The sequence below is a fragment of the Homarus americanus genome, unplaced genomic scaffold, assembly GCF_018991925.1.
Source record: "Homarus americanus isolate GMGI-L3 unplaced genomic scaffold, GMGI_Hamer_2.0 scaffold26591, whole genome shotgun sequence".
Classification (NCBI taxonomy): domain Eukaryota; kingdom Metazoa; phylum Arthropoda; class Malacostraca; order Decapoda; family Nephropidae; genus Homarus; species Homarus americanus.
This window is the reverse complement of record NW_024755595.1, coordinates 118,231-124,365: the sequence shown is the minus strand read 5'-3', so window position 1 is coordinate 124,365 and position 6,135 is coordinate 118,231.

The window sequence follows — 6,135 nt, the reverse complement described above, 5'->3', positions numbered from 1 at the left end:
AGAGTGGAAAAAAGATAAATGCACTGTTTTCTTTGTTGCATATATATATATATATATATATATATATATATATATATATATATATATATATATATATATATATATATATATATATATATATATATATATATATATATATATACTGTATATATATATACTGTATATATATATATATATATAACCGGTAGGAATTACTGGACTTTAATTTCTCACTAGACTTGGGGTTTATTAAAGATTATTAGATGGTAATTGCAGTGGAAGCCCCCCTTTGAGAGAAATCCCGAACCAGCACAAGAACACTTAAATTTACTAAACAAAATGAATTGTCCGTGACCCGTGGAAGGATAGCGTCTGTGACTGGGATGAATGAGATACACTGTAAAATTTAGACACTTATATTCCCTCCAACACTACAAACACAATCAAATAATGGTACACCAATATGCGCACCTCTTAACCTGAACTTAAAATACTACTCTGGGGAATAAAAGTTATACATGATGTTGAAATTATTAGAACCTCAGGCAATGCCTCATTAGAGGACAATAAGTTTAAAGTATTAAGAAATGTTGCTTGCACACATGAACCAGGCCTTAAGGGCTTTCAACAAAATATCAATCACTGAGAAAATGGTATTAAAAAAATAAGAAATTAATAACTCTACAATGAATAGGCCTAAAGGGCACTCAACATAATATCATCCAGCACTGAGAAAATGGTATAAAAAATAGAACTTATTAACTCCACCCTGAGTAGGCCTTCAGGGCACTCAGCAAAATTATGTTACCCCAACAGATACACACCTCCTAACCTAACTTAAACACTACTCTGGGGAACAAGGGTTATACCTGAGATTGAAATTATAAGGAAATATTAAATGCACACAGCATACATTAGTAACTGAAAAAATAGTATTAAATACACACAAAAATATTATCACGATTATTAAGAAGTTACCGAGTCCACCAATACCCGTGAACCATGCTTCCTAACCTAACACATAGATTCCACCTGCACCCCTTAGTTTTTTTAAGGCACAACCAACAGGCACCTGTAGTTTAAGGCCCAAACCAGCCTTTCTCAACCTTGGAAATGTACCTCTAAGTTCCACTGGACTCTTGGTCCCAGTGTGTGACCCTGTATCACTCAGCTGGCTTCACTTTGCCCCCAGTACATCCATGAAACGGAAGGGAGTGAGCCACTCAGACCTTGTACAGTTGAGAGAAGCTTTAGCTTCCCGTTAGTAAAAGGTTTTCACTAAGCTGCTTGAAGATATGTGGTATTGTGAGCTGAGGTAGAGGAGAGTTGATGACCCCCAAACGATCGTCACGTCGTTAGTTGGGCACCTAGACAGCTGGGTTCACTCTAACTCTCACCATACTCAACAGGTGGCTCAAACCCAGGTCAGTGGACGGTCATGCAGCTCGCTTCACCACTCTCATACCGCCAGTGGACGTTATCATACCGCGTGGGGTCTACAGAGCCCTGAAAAACCCGGGCTGTTAGCTATTGTCTCACATCACCGTTTGTTCCTCCCGCCCTATCAAGCTTTGTCTGAGATTGAATAAAACTTACTTGTTAATACTGATGTTAAATAAACGAAGGAACCAGGTCACGTGATCCGTCTCTCCTGGGTACAGCACAGAGGTGGTCCTTGACCTCTCTCACCACTCCCCAGCCACCTTGCTCACTGGTTCACGCTTTCCAGGAGTGACTTATTTACCAGACGATTAACAGCTTAATTAGGACATACGCAACATTTTCAGACTGGGAAACGATCTATAATTATTTTCAATTTTATAACTGATATTTAATTTCATGATTCGCGTCCCTATTAACTCGGTAAATTACATTTAATATCATATAGGCCTAGTTCCACAAACTCTTGCTACGTGCGAGAACGCGGTCTTCCCTCAGACGACCTTAAACTCAGTCTCTCCAATGGCGCGGCGTTTTATTTCACACAAAACCTGTTCATTTGTCTTACTTTTAAGCGACGTGAACCTTTATTGGGGATTGCCCGTTCCAACTGTGTGGTCGTAATAGCATTTTACCGACTCCAGCTAGGAAACACGAGGCTACCAATCAATATACATCTCAACAGTCCGTATGCTTGCGGACTTTCATATGCCTGTACAAACAATACTTCACCAGTTGGGAATTGAACCCTTATCCTCTGCGTGTTAACAAGGATCACTAACACAGCACCACAAGGACAACAAAGGCAATCCAAGGCTTTGTTTTATTTCACACAAAGTCTGTTCATTCATCTTATTTTTAAGCGATGTGAACATAGGAAGTGTACTATAAAATTATCCATCTATTGTACTGACTCCTCTCCAGCTTTTATGAATCATTATTATATGTCATAAAATCCCCTTTTCGTACATGCAATTTAAAGATATGAGCAAGTATTTGTGAATGTACATATTGTCTCTCTGTTCTTTCCTGTCACCTACACCCATCTTGCACTACTCTCCCTCATCATGTCTGTAACCCCATATGACCCACCCTTGACATAATTAAGGAAGAGGAGTCCATGATAAATATTATAAAACACTTGATGGATTCTGATGACTCCTTAGAAATGATAAAAATGAATTCAAGGATGAGAGAAATGATGTTCATTATTAGTGAAAGAAGACCTGATTACACGATGTCAGAAAAATTTGTCGACCCTTCTGACAGTAGGTGAGAGAGAGAAGAACATACACGATATCATGAAGCTTATTCCCCTTTCTGACACTATATCAACAAACCAACTTTCAGGACCCAAGTGAATTATACTATTTAATGTTCAATTGTTAAGAGGAAAGTTTATATACTATTTCAATGGATTTTGGTGATGGTTTTCAACTCTTAAAATGGTACACTTTGTAATGAAGAAAAACACATTGCTGTTCATGTGTTGTGAATATATATACAGTATCATATATGAAATTTGGTTATTTTTTCATATATTTATCTATACCTGTATATCTATAATATCCTTAATGGGTTATCCCAAGACTATGGAGTTTGTCCTTCATAGCAACAATAATCACACCTACGGTATACACAAGGCCGGATTTACCAATAGGCCAAGTAGGCCATTGGCCTAGGGCCCACCGGTATCTAGGGGGGCTCACTGAAAGTAATTTGTCGCGCAGCGTATAACCTTGTTTCAAGTGTACACCGAGTATTTCATATAATATATTCACAACCATAAGGGCCCCTGTACAATAAATATAGGGCCCGGAGTATGAGGCCCCTGTACAATAAGTATAGGCCCGCAGTGGTCTTCGACTGGTGGGCCATGGGGTGGTTCTCAGGTTGGCCACGGACTAGGCCCTTTCGTAAAATGAAGAAAATAAGATAAAATAAGAAAATAAAAAATATATATATACATTTTTTAAATGTCCGTGTCCCACCATCTATCTATCTATCTATCTATCTATATATATATATATATATACAGTATATACAGTATATATATATATATATATATATATATATATATATATATATATATATATATATATATATATATATATATATATATATATATATATATATATATACACACTTCATTTTTAGTCCATATAACACGCGGACTTTGAACATATAATCAACGACCTCACCAGCAAGGAATCGAACCCTCGACCTACTGGGTGTGACTAGGAATGCTTACCCAGTGGGGGGTGATGTCATATATATATATATATATATATATATATATATATATATATATATATATATATATATATGCTGTATGTATATGTATGTATGTATATATATATATATGTATATATATATATGTATGTATGTATGTATATATATGTATATATATATATATATATATATATATATATATATATATATATATATATATATATATATATAATGTGCTGATAACCACAAGGAAAGAAGAAAACACGAAGTTCCCAAGCGCTTTCGTGTAATTCACATCTTCAGGGGTGAGTACAAACTAAGGAGAAGTACAAAACAAGGTGTATATATACAGAGGAGGGTGAGATCAGGTCCACAATAGTCAGGTATTAGGTAATGACCCTACTAATCTTTAAAAAGCACCGCAACGGTCGGTAGTCAGGTCAGAGGGTAAGGTGACCCAACCTTCTCACCTGGTTACAAATCTTATTAATTACAAAATTGTCCAGTTTGTACATGCCATTACTCAAATTCATGTTGACTGCTTTGGTATGTTTAATAAGACTAGATTCTATAATGATCCTACTGTCAATTGACAGTGGGGTTAAATTATGACACCATGATAAGCTTCTCCATACACTTACGAACTTTTTGGGTATACAACTACTACTCACGATATCCGCTTCATTAAACTTTCCGTTGATTTTTATTTTCAAATTATGACATGCATTTCCGTACCTTGTACAGGACCCATTTCTCAACATTCCATAACTATTCCTTCATTGTTGTAACTTCCTTAGCAAACACCAACTGTCCTGCACCCTACTGCTGTCGTGGACCCAGCTGCTGTCACGAGCCCTCATCCGCTTCTGCTGACGTAGCCCCTGCTCCTGACTCAGGCCCACACACCCCAGCAGGTGCATCTGACGACTCTGTACCTGCCGTGAGGGAAGCACAACATTCATCGCCTCCACACACCCTTTTTCTCCCTCTCTTCTCCCACAGATATTGTGTATCTAGACAGTTGTCTCCTCTAGCGGCTGGCTCATCCACGCCCTCGTCGTTATTGCTCACATGTGACATGCACCTGTAGTGGATTTCTCCCCTACAAACGCGGTTTGTTGCTGAGTAGCCGACCCCACCAATTCCCCAGTGTATGCCTCGTGGTCTAGGTCAACCAGCGCCGCCATACATCACGGAGCGGGGGTCAACTACTAAGCCACGCCTACCCCCGCTATTTAAGACCTGACCTCGTGGTGACCTGCCTCTTTCTACCTCCACCAACCAGCTAGCAACACCTCCTCCGCCGCTGCCTGGCGGCCCTCTCTCCCGCCGGTGAGTATGGCGACCCACAAGCTGTCCTTCTCTGAGGCGGCCCTCTCTCCCGCCGGTGAGTATGGCGACCCACAAGCTGTCCTTCTCTGAGCGTCCTCACCAACCAGCTCTCTCTACATCACGCTTGTAACCATGCTGCATCCCCAGCACCAAGCTGCACTGTACATCCAATACAACATGTATATAGAGAGCACATTGTGAGTTTCCTTTCTCCAACCCATCCTGAGTGTGAACCAAATATCCTAAACCCCACAAATGGTGACTCCCGGAGATTCGCACTCACACAGGATGGAGGAGAAACTGATCACGCTCCCAGTCTTCAAGCAACATGGAAGACTGGCTTATCCACACAGAAGCAGCTCTCATCGGCTCTACAACTACTGTCTCTACACCGCAGGTTAGACACCCTAGAGCAGCACTGCTTCTCTAAGCAGACACCAGCTCCTCTTCCTGCCCCAAGCACCATGTCCTACCGACCCCAGCACACCCGTCCTGCCTCAGACGCCACCCCCGGCCCAACAGTAACCCTTGCCGCCCCTGATGCGGCCTCTGTTCCTGAGTGCGGACCCACACACCCCTCTTTTCTCCCTCAGGTACTCCCTGCTGCTGTCGTGGACCCAGCTGCTGTCACGAGCCCTCATCCGCTTCTGCTGACGCAGCCCCTGCTCCTGACCCAGGCCCACACACCCCAGCAGGCGCATCTGACGACTCTGTACCTGCAATGAGGGAAGCACAACATTCATCGCCTCCACACACCCTTTTTCTCCCTCTCTTCTCCCACAGATAGTGTGTATCTAGACAGTTGTATCCAGCGACAGGCTCATCCATTCCATCGCCGTTGTCTCACATGAGGCATGCACCGCCAGTTCTGCCTCACATGTGCTAAGCAACCCTGCAGACAACAAGTCTCCTACACCGCCTGGAGGGAAGGGGGAGTATTGTAGTGGATTTCTCCCCTACAAACGCGGTTTGTCGCTGAGTAGCCGACCCCACCAATTCCCCAGTGTATGCCTCGTGGTCTAGGTCAACCAGCGCCGCCATACATCACGGAGCGGGGGTCAACTACTAAGCCACGCCTACCCCCGCTATTTAAGACCTGACCTCGTGGTGACCTGCCTCTTTTTACCTCCACCAACCAGCTAGCAACACCTC